This window comes from Oncorhynchus keta, chromosome 29, assembly GCF_023373465.1.
Source record: "Oncorhynchus keta strain PuntledgeMale-10-30-2019 chromosome 29, Oket_V2, whole genome shotgun sequence".
In the NCBI taxonomy this organism is placed as follows: domain Eukaryota; kingdom Metazoa; phylum Chordata; class Actinopteri; order Salmoniformes; family Salmonidae; genus Oncorhynchus; species Oncorhynchus keta.
In genome coordinates, this window is record NC_068449.1 from 39581291 (window position 1) to 39598931 (window position 17641).

A 17641-nucleotide genomic window follows, 5' to 3' on the forward strand; every position below is an offset into this window, starting at 1 on the left:
ATTTCTATAAATCGCAAATGAAATGAAATAAATATGCCTGCTCTCAAGCTTAGCCTTTTCTTAACAACACTGTCATCTCAGATTTTCAAAATATGCTTTTGAACCATAGAAAATCAATCATTTGTGTAAGAGTGTTGATGCCTAGCTTAGCATTTAGCGTAGCATTTAGCACGCAACATATTCACAAAAACCAGCAAAGGAATCAAATAAAATAATTTACCTTTGAAGAACTTCAGATGTTTCAATGAGGAGACTCTCAGGTACATAGCAGATGTCCAGTTTTTCCTGAAAGATTCTTTGTGTAGGACAAATCGCTCCGTTTTGTTACTACACATTTGGCTACCGAAACGAACCGAAAATTCAGTCACCTAAACGTTGAACTTTTTTCCGAATTAACTCCATAATATCGACCGAAACATGGCAAACGTTGTTTGAATCAATCCTCAAGGTGTTTTGTCAAATATCTCTTCATTGATATGCCGTTCGTGGAAGCATGGTTTTTCTCAGAATCCCATGGAAAAATACCAGCAGCTGAGTTTTGCACACCAATTTCCACGCAGGCGGACACTTGGCAAATGTAGTCTCTTATGGTCAATCTTCCAATGATATGCCTGCAAATACGTCACAATGCTCCAGACCCCTTGGGGAAACGATAGAAAGGGTAGGCTCATTCCTGTCGCATTCACAGCCATATAAGGAGATAATGCAAAACGTAGCCTCAGAAATCCTGTTCATTTCCTGGTTACAGAAACATCTTGGTTTTGCCTGAAGCTTTTGTTCTAGGGCACTCACAGTGAAAATCTTTGCAGTTCTGGAAACATCAGAGTGTTTTCTTTCCAAAGCTATCAATTCCATGCATAGTCGAGCATCTTTTTGCGACAAAATATTGCGCTTAAAACGGGCACGTCTTTTTATCCAAAAATGAAATACTGCCCCTAGAGTCTTAAAAGAGGTTAAAGAACTAACAAATCAAAAAGTGACACTGACTCAAAACATAGGGCTTGACGCATATCATCATTGTCAGATTCAGCCACCAATGACAGAGTTCAAGGGCCCTCGTACATTGAGTGTACAAAACATTAAGAACTGCTCTTTCCATGAGATATACTGAGCAGGTGAATTCAGGTGAAAGCTATGATCCCTTATTGATGTCACTTGTTAAATCTACTTAAATCCGTGTAGATGAAGGGGAGGAGACAGGTTGAAGAAGGAGTTTTAAGCGTTGAGACAATTAAGACATGGATTGTGTATGTGTGCCCTTCAGAGGGTGAATGAGCAAGACAAAATATTTAAATGCCTTTGAACGGGTTATGGTCGTAGGTACTAGGCGCATCGGTTTGTGTCAAGAACTGCAATGCTGCTGTGTTAATGACACTCAACAGTTTCCCGTGTGTTATCAAGAATGGTCCAAAACCCAAAGGACATCCAGCCAACTTGACACAACTGTGGGAACCATTGGAGTCAACATGGACCAGCATACCTGTGAAACACTTGCGACACCTTGTAGAGTCCATGGCCCGGAAAATTGAGGTTACAAGTCAGCCATTTCCAGTTCCAACATCTACCCAGCTCCAAAAGCTTTTGAGAGGGAAAGGAGGGGGATCCAGCCAAGGAAAAGTGACATTCAGGTCCCCAAGCCCTAACAAAGCCACCTGTTACCAATGTGGGGAGAATGGGCATTTCTGCAGACATTGTTCCAGGTCCACAATTGTTCCAGGTCCACAATCCCGCCCCATAGAGCTTCAACTGCAGGTAACAGCCCCGCTCCAAATACCAGCACCAGGTCGACAACCCAAAACCTGGTGCTTCTACAGTTCTCAAACATGAACACGGCTGAGGACGTCTCCTCTGACAGTGTTGCAGTTCTTCCTGAGCCACCTAAACTGCAGCAGTGGGCCAGCCGGACACCCCACAAGCCGAGGAACGAGCAGCTGGCATGGGAGAAAACATTAGATCCAGACCCAACATGGGTCCAGTTAGACAGAAACAGAGGGAGTCCTAGACCTACATGCCAGCCTGTTCCACACTCCTCCTCTGGGTCCACACTCAACCAAACAAGGCTGAGGATGAAGACAGAGAGACTAAAATTGGGTGAGCAGGGTTCCCTCTATCAGCAACAGGGCCTGCAGAAAGAGAAAAAAACAACGTTGAGGAATGTTTCAATGTTCCCATGTTACTGGAACGTTTAAGTGTTAAAAATTGAACTCTACTAGCTACTTACCTTTGCCCGTTGAGAGAAATGTTAGGTTACCCTAAAAGTGAAGTGTTGCAAAAAGGTTAATCACCTTTATTTACTTACCTGTTTTGGAGAAGAACATAAAATACTTACTTACCTTGAGGTTTTTCACAATTGAATGTCATTGGTGTTCAGATGAATTTTTACATGTGTTGTTTAATAAATGTCACCTGTTTTATTTGTTATAGGTGCTAAAGGGACTCGGCACCGCTGGAAGGGGTAGTGTTGTGCCACAGAAGAAGCCATCCCTCCTACTTTTACCCCTAGATGATTGACAGCCGTATGTTACAATTGTCATGACGTCGTAAGTTGGTGTTCAGTGTTTTTCAGTTAGTACGTCAGTTCTGTTGTATGGCCCCTGTATGGACACCTGTGTGTGATCTGTACTGGAGATAAACAGTGATTGTCTGCAATATTATAATTGTCTGCAATAAACATCTGAAACCAAGAAAGAAGGTTGTCGTGGACCTTCTTCCTACACCATCCACACATAAGGTGGGCGGCAGCGTAGCCTAGTGGTTAGAGCGTTGGACTAGTAACCGGAAGGTTGCGAGTTCAAACCCCTGAGCTGACAAGGTACACATCTGTCATTCTGCCCCTGAACAGGCAGTTAACCCACTGTTCCCAGGCCGTCATTGAAAATAAGAATATGTTCTTAACTGACTTGCTTGGTTAAATAAAGGTAAAATAAAAATAAAAAAATTAAAAGGTCTGTATCTACAAGAGAATACCTAGCTACAGTAGCTTAGTTCAGCTAACTGTTGGCCAACAGTTATCTGAAGACTGAAGAGGCTTCAATGTGAGGACAAGACCAGCTAATCCACAACAACATTTACCAGCCCTCTGGTTGACCTTTTTCCGAAAAACTTTGCCAGTAACCGAAGGTAAATCTCCAGTATAATCCGGAATACCATAACAGTTGGTACGGGCTATACAATGTGTGAAAAGAAACATTTATATCAAACTTTTGATTTGATAGCCTCTGTAGGCCAATATGCTGATTTAGCTAGCCAGTTTGTCTGTTTGCATGCCTGAAAATGAACCAATATCAGAACTCAGGTTAAGACACAGATACAGACAACTTGAGTCACAGATGTTTATTGACCCAAACAGGGGGCAGGCAAAAGACAGGTCAAAGGGAGGCAGAGGTCCGTAATCCAGGGCAGAGTCAATAAGGTACAGAACAGCAGGCAGGCTCGGGGTCAGGACTGGCAAAGGTTCGTTAACAGGTCAGAGTCAGGCAGGTATAGAATGGCAGGTATGCTCAGGGTCAGGGCAAGCAGAATGGTCAGAACTGGGGAAACAGAACTTGAGAAAGCAGGGAGATGGTAAGACAAAACAAGACAAACTGGCAACAGACAAACAGAAAACACAGGTATAAATACACTGGGGATAACGGGGAACATGAGTGACACCTGGAGGGGGGTGGAGACAAGCACAAAGACAGCTGAAGCAGATCAGGGTTGGACACCAAAACACCGACACGAGCACAAGAAAAGGGGATATAGATACAACTATCAACGGACTGGAACACCAGGCTACTGTTTTGCTACTCAGTGCTGTGTCTACCTAAAATATGAATGGAATGAGAAACACTGATTTAAAGGGATAGTTCACCTCAAAATTAAAGTTAAGCATATATTTGCATACCTTGAAGGTGGTGAGATGAATTACCAGTACCAACATGCCTTAACTACGTGTGTGGAAGGTTTGAAGACTTGGGGGAATATCAATGTTTTTTTATTCCATACTTACTCCATTCCCTCGCCTTCTGGGATGCATTTTTATGAGGACAGATGTAAGGAATCAAACGATACAGCATACATTCACATTGGCTCGAACTGTGTCAGTGTGGCATAAATCATGAATTGCCATCATTGCATTGATCCCCTCTGAATGAGAAGTAGTTGTCCTAGAGCCAGTGGCCAGGCTTTCTGAGCCTTCTACTGCCGAGGAGGAGATTTTAAGAGATTAAGACACAAGCATTAATCCGAGACATGCTGAGGTAATTAATTAAAGATTTTCCTGCGCTGTGTTCAGTCACGTGGTGCAGCATTGAAATAATAGCCCCTTTTAACTTGGCACCTGTCCAACTCTGAGAGAGCTGTGAATGTGGCAAAGACTTTGAGTTTTTTTTGTGCAGTTTAAGTATGGTATGCTGTTGTTGCCTGAAATGCCCCTAGCAAAGAGTAAAGGCTACAATTAGGCCTAGTTCCCCCAAAAAAGGACTAACAAGCCAATTCTGTCCCAATTTTTTTTTACCCCTAAATCGCATTACAATTCATATTGTGAAATAATTGTTCCTGTACTCCTCATGTTAGCTCCAATTAGTACAGTATACTAGAAGATGGCCAGAGTCACTCCCCTCCGCAAGAAACGAACACTCGACCCCTCTGACATCTTCACTTTCCAAACACTTGAGCCTGCTGTCTATTACCATATTTCTTGTTATCTCTCTCAGAAAGATCTTCTTGACCCTAACCAGTCAGATGTCTCCCTCAACTGAGATCGCTCTCCTCTGTGTCACAGAGGCTCTCCCCTCTGCCAAAGCTGACACTCTCTCCTCTGTTCTCATCTTCCTAGATCTAACCCTTGCTTTCGACACCGTGAACCATCACATCCTCCTCTTCACCCATTCAGGGATGGGCGTCTCAGGCTCTGCACAGCAATGGATTGCATCCTAGAACAGAGGATCTGTGTCTGCACCATGTGCTCTCACTACTACTGTACCCTAGGGCTCAGTTCTAGGCCCTCTCCTCTTTTCTCTTTACACCAAGTCACTCGTCTCCGTCATATCCTCACATGGTCTCTTCTATCATTGCTATGTGTGACACTCAACTACTTTTCTCCTTCCCCCCCTTCTGACACTCATCTCTGCGCGCCTATCAGATATCCCAGCTTGTGTTATTGACTTGTTTATTGTTTACTCCATGTGTAACTTTGTTGTTGTCTGTTCACACTGCTATGCTTTATCTTGGCCAGGTCGCAGTTGTAAATGAGAACTTGTTCTCAACTAGCCTACCTGGTTAAATAAAGGTGAAGGATTTTTTTTATTTTTTAAATAAAACACAGGCACTCTGTTCTGCCACCTTTGTTCTCTTGGCCCTCCCACCCCTATGGGTGGGCAGCTTCCGCTCAGCTCAGTCAAAGCTCTTCTCTGTCCTGGCACCTCAATGGTGGAACAAAAAGGAGTCCCTGGCCATCTTCCAAAATGTCTGAAACCCTACCTCTTTAAAGAATATCTTAAATAAATCAAACCACCCCACTGCTTTGACTGTTTTGCCAGTTATTTGCTATGAGGGGGAACTGTCCCAATGAAACCTCAGGACTTCTTTTAAATACATCTCAGGATTTCATAGCATAAATTATAACAGCACAAAGTAAATGGACCATCCTGGGGCGCACAAATGTGCATCCGTTCAGTCAGAACTTCTGGGTCTGCTATAGTCTCCTCCCAATATATCCTCTCGCACCAGATGGCTTACTTCCGCATGTGGGACTAGATCTGCTCTATCAGGTACAAATGGTGCTAAAGCAAATTGTAAGTAACTTGTAAATACATAATAATAACAGTCATGGGAGCCTGGGACCTGAAAACTGGACAACTACATCCAAAAAGAGTCGAAGGACAGAGGGATACACTAGCAAGAACCTTCTCATCATGGATTTGGTAGGACAAAAAGAATGGCCAATTCTACTTCCGGCGCCGACAGAGATGGCCGCCTCGCTTCGCGTTCCTAGGAAACTATGCAGTTTTTTGTTTTTTTACGTGTTATTTCTTACATTAGTACCCCAGGTCATCTTAGGTTTCATTACATACAGTCGAGAAGAACTACTGAATATAAGATCAGCGTCAACTCACCATCAGTACGGCCAAGAACATGTTTTCCGCGACGCGGATCCTGTGTTCTGCCTTACAAACAGGTCAACGGAATTGATTCCATGCAGCGACCCCAAAAAACGACTTCGTAAAAGAGGGAAACGTAGCGGTCTTCTGGTCAGACTCCGGACACGGGCACATCGTGCACCACTCCCTAGCATTCTTCTTGCCAATGTCCAGTCTCTTGACAACAAGGTTGATGAAATCCGAGCAAGGGTAGCATTCCAGAGGGACATCAGAGACTGTAACGTTCTCTGCTTCACGGAAACATGGCTCACTGGAGAGACGCAATCCGGGGCGGTGCAGCCAACGGGTTTCACCGACAGAAACAAACATCTTTCTGGTAAGAAGAGTGGCGGGGGCGTATGCCTCATGACTAACGAGACATGGTGTGATGAAAGAAACATACAGGAACTCAAATCCTTCTGTTCACCTGATTTAGAATTCCTCACAATCAAATGTAGACCGCATTATCTACCAAGAGAATTCTCTTCGATTATAATCACAGCCGTATATATCCCCCCCCAAGCAGACACATCGATGGCTCTGAACTAACTTTATTTAACTCTTTGCAAACTGGAAACCATTTATCCGGAGGCTGCATTCATTGTAGCTGGGGATTTTAACAAAACTGATCTGAAAACAAGACTCCCTAAATTTTATCAGCATATCGATTGCGCAACCAGGGGTGGTAAAACCTTGGATCATTGTTACTCTAACTTCCGCGACGCATATAAGGCCCTGCCCCGCCCCCCTTTCGGAAAAGCTGACCACGACTCCATTTTGTTGATCCCTGCCTACAGACAGAAACTTAAACAAAAGGCTCCCACGCTGAGGTCTGTCCAACGCTGGTCCAAGCTGACTCCACACTCCAAGACTGCTTCCATCACGTGGACTGAGACATGTTTCGTATTGCGTCAGATAAAAATATTGACGAATACGCTGATTCGGTGTGCGAGTTCATTAGAACGTGCGTTGAAGATGTCGTTCCCATAGCAACGATAAAAACATTCCCTAACCAGAAACCGTGGATTGATGGCAGCATTCGCGTGAAACTGAAAGCGTGAACCACTGCTTTTAATCAGGGCAAGGTGTCTGGCAACATGACCGAATACAAACAGTGCAGCTATTCCCTCCGCAAGGCTATTAAACAAGCTAAGCGTCAGTACAGAGACAAAGTAGAATCTCAATTCAACGGCTCAGACACAAGAGGCATGTGGCAGGGTCTACAGTCAATCACGGACTACAAGAAGAAACCCAGCCCAGTCACGGACCAGGATGTCTTGCTCCCAGGCAGACTAAATAACTTTTTGCCCGCTTTGAGGACAATACAGTGCCACTGACACGGCCTGCAACGAAAACATGCGGTCTCTCCTTCACTGCAGCCGAGGCGAGTAAGACATTTAAACGTGTTAACCCTCGCAAGGCTGCAGGCCCAGACGGCATCCCCAGCCGCGCCCTCAGAGCATGCGCAGACCAGCTGGCCGGTGTGTTTACGGACATATTCAATCAAACCCTATACCAGTCTGCTGTTACCACATGCTTCAAGAGGGCCACCATTGTTCCTGTTCCCAAGAAAGCTAAGATAACTGAGCTAAACGACTACCGCCCCGTAGCACTCACTTCCGTCATCATGAAGTGCTTTGAAAGACTAGTCAAGGACCATATCACCTCCACCCTACCTGACACCCTAGACCCACTCCAATTTGCTTACCGCCCAAATAGGTCCACAGACGATGCAATCTCAACCACACTGCACACTGCCCTAACCCACCTGGACAAGAGGAATACCTATGTGAGAATGCTGTTCATCGACTACAGCTCGGCATTCAACACCATAGTACCCTCCAAGTTCGTCATCAAGCTCGAGACCCTGGGTCTCGACCCAGCCCTGTGCAACTGGGTACTGGACTTCCTGACGGGCCGCCCCCAGGTGGTGAGGGTAGGCAACAATATCTCCTCCCCGCTGATCCTCAACACGGGGGCCCCACAAGGGTGCGTTCTGAGCCCTCTCCTGTACTCCCTGTTCACCCACGGCTGTGTGGCCACGCACGCCTCCAACTCAATCATCAAGTTTGCGGACGACACAACAGTGGTAGGCTTGATTACCAACAACGACGAGACGGCCTACAGGGAGGAGGTGAGGGCCCTCGGAGTGTGGTGTCAGGAAAATAACCTCACACTCAACGTCAACAAAACTAAGGAGATGATTGTGGACTTCAGGAAACAGCAGAGGGAACACCCCCCTATCCACATCGATGGTACAGTAGTGGAGAGGGTAGCAAGTTTTAAGTTCCTCGGCATACACATCACAGACAAACTGAATTGGTCCACTCACACTGACAGCGTCGTGAAGAAGGCGCAGCAGCGCCTCTTCAACCTCAGGAGGCTGAAGAAGTTCGGCTTGTCACCAAAAGCACTCACAAACTTCTACAGATGCACAATCGAGAGCATCCTGGCGGGCTGTATCACCGCCTGGTACGGCAACTGCTCCGCCCTCAACCGTAAGGCTCTCCAGAGGGTAGTGAGGTCTGCACAACGCATCACCGGGGGCAAACTACCTGCCCTCCAGGACACCTACACCACCCGATGTTACAGGAAGGCCATAAAGATCATCAAGGACATCAACCACCCGAGCCACTGCCTGTTCACCCCGCTATCATCCAGAAGGCGAGGTCAGTACAGGTGCATCAAAGCTGGGACCGAGAGACTGGAAAAACAGCTTCTATCTCAAGGCCATCAGACTGTTAAACAGCCACCACTAACATTGAGTGGCTGCTGCCAACACTGACATTGACACTGACCCAACTCCAGCCACTTTAATAATGGGAATAGATGGGAAATGATGTAAATATATCACTAGCCACTTTAAACAATGCTACCTTATATAATGTTACTTACCCTACATTATTCATCTCATATGCATACGTATATACTGTACTCTACATCATCGACTGCATCCTTATGTACCATCACTCATTCATATATCCTTATGTACATATTCTTTATCCCCTTACACTGTGTATAAGACAGTAGTTTTGGAATTGTTAGTTAGATTACTTGTTGGTTATCACTGCATTGTCGGAACTAGAAGCACAAGCATTTCGCTACACTCGCATTAACATCTGCTAACCATGTGTATGTGACAAATAAAATTTGATTTGATTTGATTTGTTTCCCCCTGATATTATTTATAAGCAGTGGTGGAAAAAGTACACAATTGTCATACTTGAGTAAAAGTAAAAGTAAAGATACATTGATAGAAAATGACTCAAGTAAAAGTGAGTCACCCAGTAAAATACTACTTGGTTTTAAATAAACGTAAGTATAAAAAGTAAATGTAATTGATCAAATATACTTAAGTATCAAAAGTAAAAGTATAAATAATTCAGCAAACCAGAAGGAACACATTGGTGAGTCTGCTAGATCAGAGGAATTAGGGATGACCAGGGATGTTTTCTTGATAAGTGTGTGAATTTTACAATTTTCCTGTCCTGCTAAGCATTCAAAATGTAACGAGTACTTTGGATGTCAGGAAAAATCTATGGATTAAAAAGAACATTATTTTCTTTAGGAATGTAGTGGAGTAAAAGTACACATTTTCAAAAATATAAATAGCAAAATAAAGTACAGATACCCCAAAAAACGTATTAAGTAGTACTTGAATGTATTTTTACTTAAGTACTTTACACCACTGTTTAAAAAGTTCTACTGTTAGGTGACAGAGCGACATGTTGTGTGGACTAAAACAGCATAAAACCTGGTGTATCCCACAGCACGATCAAATGAATTGGCCAACTACAGAAACATTGATACATTTTTTTGTAGATTTTTTTTGTTGACAAATTAACCAGTTAGCGATCTACCTTAGGTAGATGTGCTTATCTACCTCCCGTGCCAATTTTAAGTCTTAAAGTAATATCTGACTAACTCGGAAATATGAGGTCATTTCAGAATGAAAGTTAACTAGAGCATCATGCTTTTTGACATTATGTTAGCTAGCTATCCTGGTGCACTCATATGTTCATGAGCTGGCTGCTCGTTCTAAATCCCTCACGACGCCAGGACAGCGGAGTCAATCACCACCTTCCGGAGACACCTGAAACCCCACCTCTTTAAGGAATACCTAGGATAGGATAAAGTAATCCTTCTCACCCCCCTTAAAAGATTTAGATGCACTATTGTAAAGTGGCTGTTCCACTGGATGTCATAAGGTGAATGCACCAATTTGTAAGTCGCTCTGGATAAGAGCGTCTGCTAAATGACTTAAATGTAATGTAAATGTAAAAAATAGTATAATCAAATCTGTTCAAGACAGTGGCAGAATGTGCAGCAGTGGTCATTCAGTTTTTGTCAGGCAAAAGTAAAATATGTGTATTTATACTGTTGCTCAAATGCACAAATCGCTTTATATACAGTGCCTTCGGAAAGTATTCAGACCCCTTGACTTTTTCCACATTTTGTTACATTACAGCCTTATCCTAAAATGGATTACATTTAATATACTTTTTTGCAAGAAAAAACAAACACCTTATTTACATAAGTATTCAGCCCCTTTGCTATGAGACTCAATTGAGCTCAGGTGCATCCTGTTTCGATTGATCATCCTTGAGATGCTTCAACAACCTGAGTCCACCTGTGGAATCATAAAACACGGGACGAGATGTTAAAAACTGTCCATTGTGCCAATAGATGGAATGCACTCATGAGATTTGCCGTGATGTTGACAGAGTGGCATGGGAGGTTTATTTCTTAGACTGGGGTAAGATGTCAATTTTGGGACACATCCTCAGTAGTGTGCCTTTCGAATCAGTGGGTGTTTCGGCCTTTAATCACTAAACACCCTCATCAAAGGTGGCCAGCTAAAGGGTAATCAAGCCTTAGCTTGTGTCCCATGCCCAATTAAGATGTCCCACGGGACTATGCAAGGCAGGGGCGTCCTCTTCCCTGAGCCAGCCATACAGCTGACCGCATACCTCATATGCCCTCCTCAAGTTGGAGGGATCTGAATTGGGTTCTCAGGTGGGGGTGGGGGTCATGAAGTTATAGCCCAGCAAGGGTCCTTCCGTTTGATCCAGATCCACTGGCTGCTTCTTTCAGCTGCTTGAGAAACTGCTCTGACGGTCTGCCGCAGAGCCTGTCCATGGATTCCAAGTTCTTTCAGCAACCTGATGATGGAAGAAGCCACGAATCCTCTGCATCCCACTTCAACTGGCCAGACCTTTGCATTCCAGCCACGCTGAGTTGCGTCTGCTGCCAACTCTGTGTAACGCAGTTTCTTACGCTCGTAGGCCTCTTCAACAGAGTTTTCCCATGGGACTGTGAGCTCTATGATGTACACAGCCTTTCGTGAAGGGGACCAGAGTACCATGTCTGGCCTAAGGTTGGTAGAAGCAATCTCAGGTGGAAAAAAGAGTTGCTGGCCAATATCGACAAGCATCTTCCAGTCCCGGGCCATGGCTAGGTGTCCAGTTTCTGGCTTTGTAGGAGGATACTTGGGCCTTTTCTGTCCCTCCCGGATGAATGTTGTTGTTTTGACGGGATTGCTTGTTTTTGGAGGTAATGAATTGGTTGCACTCCTCTTGGTCTCAAGTGCTACAGCCAGGCTCTTGAGGACATGATTGTGCCTCCAGGTGTAGCGGCCTTGTGAGAGGCTGGTCTTGCAACCTGTCATTATATGCCTGAGAGTCGCTGGAGCTGGGCAGAGGGGGCAGGTCGAGTCCTCGCCATACCATTGATGTAGATTTTTTGGTGATGGAAGCACATCATAAACAGCTCTTATGATGAAGCTGATGTTGCTTGCCTCCATCTGCCAAAGCTCACTCCAGTTGATCATTCTCCTCTCCAGGCCTTCCCACCGCGTCCATTGCCCTTGTTTAGCAAGAGAGACAGCCTTTGCACTTCTTGCAGTCTCCTCCTGTCTGCGCACCTCCTCGACCACCAGCTTCCTGCGTTCAGATGTTGTTGCCTTATGGAACGTTGGTTTGCTTGCTGCCAGGCCAAAGCCTCCTCTTCCATGCTGGATATTCCCCACAATGTCTTGGTGTCTCAGGGCTGATGTTGCTTGCTGCACAGCCTTGGATGATGTCCATTTCCGTCCAGTTTGTAGAAGAGGTGCAGCCTTGCTAATGGTCTGGTCTTTGGAGTCCTTCAATGTCATCTGAAGTCTTACTTTAGAGCACTTGTACTCCTCCGTTAGACTTGTAAGAAGTAGTTCAAGGACCCCTTTGCCATAGAGGCCGATGTTACTCAGGCATCGTGGGACACCCAGCCATTTCTTCACGTATGAGGTAATGGTTCGCTCCATCTTCTCCACTGTTGTTAATGGGACTTCATAGACGGTGAGTGGCCACATTACCCGGGGGAGAAGTCCAAACTGTAGGCACCAAAGCTTGAGCCTCCCAGGCAGTAGGGTCTTGTTGATGTTCTCAAGACCGTCGGCGATGTCCTGCCTTACTTGCTGCACTTGATCTTTATCCCGGAGGCTTTCGTTGTACCATCTACCCAGGCTCTTGATGGGTTGCTCAGATACCGTTGGTATCGGGTCATCTCAATGCAGAACCTCACATCTTTAAGCTGTCCCTTGACTATGGAGATGCTTCGAGATTTGCTTGGCTTGATTTTCATCCGGGCCCACTTGATGTTATCCTGCAGTTTTGCAAGTAGCCGCCTGGTGCATGCTGCAGTGGTGGTCAGTATAGTCATGTCATCCATGTATGCTCGGATAGGTGGGAGACGGAGCCCTTCCTTAGTTCTCTCACCGCCGACCACCCACCTCGATGCCCTGATGATGACTTCCATGGCCATAGTGAAGGCCAGAGGAGAAATTGTACAGCCTGCCATTATGCCTACTTCCAAGCGCTGCCATGTTGTTGTGAAGTCAGGTGTTGTGAAACACAATTGCAGGTTTTGGAAATAGGCCTTTACCAGTGTAGTGATGGGTTCTGGTACGTGGAAAATGTTGAAGGATTCCCAGAGGAGTTCATGGGGAACTGAGCCAAAGGCATTGGCCAGGTCGAGGAAGATGACATAGAGGTCTCTCTTGTCCTTCTTAGCTGTTTGGATCTGGTGCCAAATCATACTAGTATGTTCCAGGCAACCAGAGAAACCAGGAATGCCTGCTTTCTGTACAGATGTATCAATGTACTTGTTCCTTTCCAGATAAGTGGACAGCCTCTGTGCTATTATACTGAAAAAAGATCTTCCCTTCGACGTTGAGAAGGGAGATTGGTCGGAATTGACTGATGTCTGTCGCATCCTTCTCTTTCGGGATTAGCACACCACCAGCCCTTCGCCATGCCTTTGGTATTATTTCCTTCTGCCACACTATCCTCATGAGCCTCCAAAGAAAGCGTAGAACATCCGGGGCGTTCTTGTAGAGCTTGTATGGTACTCCATTAGGCCCAGGAGCAGAGGCCGCTCTTGCTCTTCGGACAACGTTCTCTACTTCCCTCCATTTTGGAGGGTCAGTGTCCAGATTGAATTCTGGTGGTTGAATAGGTGGGATGTCATGTGGGATGACTACCTGCTCATGCCTTTTCATGTCCTGGTGGACATTTTCCAGATGTTCTTCCAGTTCTTCCAGTTTCCATTGATCATCCTTGAGATGATTCAACAACCTGAGTCCACCTGTGGTAAATTATATTGATTGGACATGATTTGTAAAGGCACACATCTGTCTATATAAGGTCTCAAATCTGTCCATATGAGGTCAGAGCAAAAACTAAGCCACGAGGTCGAAGGCTTTGTCCGTAAAGCTATGAGACAGAATTGTGTCGAGGCACACATCTGGGGAAGGGGACCAAAACCTTTCTGCAGCATTGAAGGTCCCAAAGTACACAGTGGCCTCCATCATTCTTAAACAGAAGATGTTTGGAACCACCAAGATTCTTCCTAGAGCTGGCTGCCTGGCCAAACTAGGCAATTGTGGGAGAAGTGCTTTGGTCAGGGAAGTGACCAAGAACCTGATGGTCACTCTGACAGAGCTGTAGAGTTCATCTGTGGACATGGGAGAACCTTCCAGAAGGACAACCATCTCTGCAACACTTCACCAATCAAGCCTTTATGGTAAAGTCGCCAGATGGAAGCGACTCCTCAGTAAAAGGCACATGACAGCCAAGATTGAACTCATTGGACTGAATGCCAAGCGTCACGTCTGGAGGAAACCTGGCACCATCCCTACGGTGAAGCATGGTGGTGGCAGCATCATGCTGTGGGCATGTTTTTCAGAGGCAGGGACTGGGAGACTAGTCAGGTCGAGGCAAAGATGAACGGAGCAAAGTACAGAGATATCCTTGATGAAAATCTGCTACAGAGCGCTCAGGACCTCACACTGGGACAAAGGTGCACCTTCCAACAGGACAATGACAACATAGGAGTGGCTTTGAGACAAGTCTCTGAATGACCTTGAGAGCCCAGCCAGAGCCCAGAATCCGATCGAACATCTCTGGAGAGACCTGAAAATAGCTGTGCGGCAACGCTCCCCATCCAACCTGACAGAGAATCTGCAGAGGAGAATGAAAGAAACTCCCGAAAAATACAGGTGTGCCAAGCTTGTAGCGTCATACCCAAGAAGACTCGATGCTGTAATCGCTGTCTAAGGTGCTTCAACAAAGTCATGAGTAAAGGGTCTGAATACTTATGTATTTGTGAAATTTCTGTAAAAAATAATAATAATAAATAGTTTGTTTTTTCATTATGGGGTATTTAGTGCTGATTCACCCCCAAAAAAAAATGTCATCCATTTTAGAATAAGGCTGTAACTTAACAAAATGTGGAAACAGTCAAGCGGTCTGAATACTTTCCGAAGGCACTGTATTGTCTTCTGCAGCTGAAACCGACACATCTTCGTTGTACTAGAAAAAGCTTTACTGGTTGTTCTGGTTTATACACATCACATGGTGATGGAGACATGGAAAGGCCTATTTTCAGAGCCGATGGAAATCATGCTCTGTACATCACGTTAGCCTATATTTAACATCAGTTGTCATGGCAGTTTTTACACAAAAGCCAAGGGGAAATATTGGAATTTGAGCTAAAGGGTGTTTCAGGGTTCATGGCTCGAAATGGATGAGACTGTTGCTCTAAAGCGCTCGACACACTTTACCCAAACAGAACGACGGACCATCTTTTATGGTCTGCTCCACAATTTGTGCCGAACAAAGCAGAAAACGAAGCTTGGTTGCTGCGTATTGTGTAAAGTGTGTAGCAGCCTTAAATTACCTATATACAGACACAGATAAGGGAACTGCTTTGTTCCTCCACTCCCTCCTGGATTATTAATAGCCTACCATAGAATCTAGTCATTCTAGTAATAGTATTTCTATGATAAATACTGTCCGCTGCCCCCAGACCCAGTCACCACCTTATGCTATATGTGATATGGACATGAGGGGGATGGAGGCGTAACATCAGGCAGAGGGGTAAAGACCCCCAAGGGCCACATCAGAAATGCAAGGATGACAAGGTATTGTTATTGTTATTTTTATAGGTTAGAATTAATAGAAAAAGTGTTTTTGAATTGGTTTTGTGCCTTCAAATATTGTCTCACATCTTGAAAATGTCAACAGACCAAATATTGTGGAAATTGTTAATGTAACTGTCTTAGCATCACTACTTTGAGTAAAAAAAATATATATAAACGCAACATATAAAGTGTTGGTCCCATGTTTCAAAGCTGAAATAAAAGATCCTCGAAATGTTCCACACACACAAATGTGATCCCTGTTAGTGAGTGTTTCTCCTTTGCCAAGATAATCCATCCACTTGACAGGTGTCGCATTACAATAAGCTGATTAAACAGCATGATCATTGCACAGGTGCTGCTTGTGCTGGGGACAGTAAAAAGCCACTGTAAAATTTGACACACAACACAATGCCACAGATGTCTGAAGTTTTGAGGGAGTGTACAATTTGCAGGCTGACTGCAGGAATGTCCACCAGAGCTGTTACCGGATAATTGAATGTGCATTTCTCTCCGTCAACATCGTTTTAGAGAATTTGGCAGTACGTCAAACCGGCCTCACCAGGACCTCCACATCCGGCTTCTTCCCCTGCGGGATCATCTGAGACCAGCCACCTGGACAGTTGAGGAAACCGTGGGTTTCCACAACAGAAGAATCTGCATGCTCGTCGTCCTCACCAGGGTCTGGACTTGACTGCAGTTCGGTGTTGTAACCGACTTTGGTAGGAAAATGCTCACCTATGATGGCCACTGGCACACTGGAGAAGTGTGCTCTTCACGGATTAATCCCGTTTTCAACTGTACTAGGCAAATGGCAGACGACATGTATGACATCGTTTGGGTGAGCGGTTTGCTGATCTCAACGTTGTGAATAGAGAGCCTCATAGTGGCAGTGGGGTTATGGTACCTTTTTGTAAGGTAGCTGTGACCAACGACTGCATATGTGTATTGCCAGTCGTGATATCCATAGATTTGGGCCTAATGAATTTATTTCAATTGACTGATTTCCACAGTATGAACTGTAACTCAGTCAAATCTTTGAAATTGTTGCATGTTGCATTTATATTTTTGTTCATTGGATTTTTCCACAGTTGGCAACATCGTATCACTCATACCACAAATACTTGGCTTCCAATATCACCCACACCACAAAATCCATTTGACTTCTAATCTTGCCTATGAAAGCCAGACACCGATCCATTGATCTGCCCATTGACTGATGATGTGGATATGACCATTGAGACAGAAAAGATTCCATTTAGACACCAAGACACCATGATCCCGTGTAATTAATGTTTACCCAACTGTTGCTGTTTCATCATCTCAGTGTAATAGGGTGTGAATAGTGCAGCAAAAATGTCCTTCCCACACATATTGCATCATTACTCATCATCTCAAGTACAATTAAAGAGTGTTTGGACAGACATAAGCGAGACAACTTATGACAGAATGACACATTTTTACCTTGCCTCGGGGATTCAATCCAGAAACCTTTCAGTTACTGGCCCAACGCTCCAACCACTAGGCTACCTGCCGTGATATCATCAGATATCATATTAAAAACGGCTAACATTTGTCTCCACCATATGGCAAGATTTCTACAATTGCAGGAAATTAGCTGTAAAATGTAGATTTGTTTTGACCCAGAATATACCTGCATCAGATTAGTTATAAATTTGCAAAGTCTTGTCTCCATCCCATGGCAAAAAAAATGTATTTAAAACGGCAACATTTTCTCTATGCCCCATGACAAAATGTGTAGAATGGTAGGAAATTAACTCCAAAACGTTTTATTTGTCTTCACTGTCAAGAGGGGGGAAGCTACAATGCTTTGCTTGAAGGTGGGCCCCCCAACAAAATATCACTTTAGGCCCCCTAAAGGATAGGGCTGGCTCTGACTGCATGTATGGATGTGGGGTTAGCAGACCCACGAGCCACTGCGGCCCCTCATGACGAGTTCTGATTTTTCTGTGGCCTCCACCCCCATCAAAGTTGCCCGTCCCTGACCTAGGTGGTTAATAAGGAAAGTATTTTTCAGTCTTTCCTTTTCCCTCTCTCACTT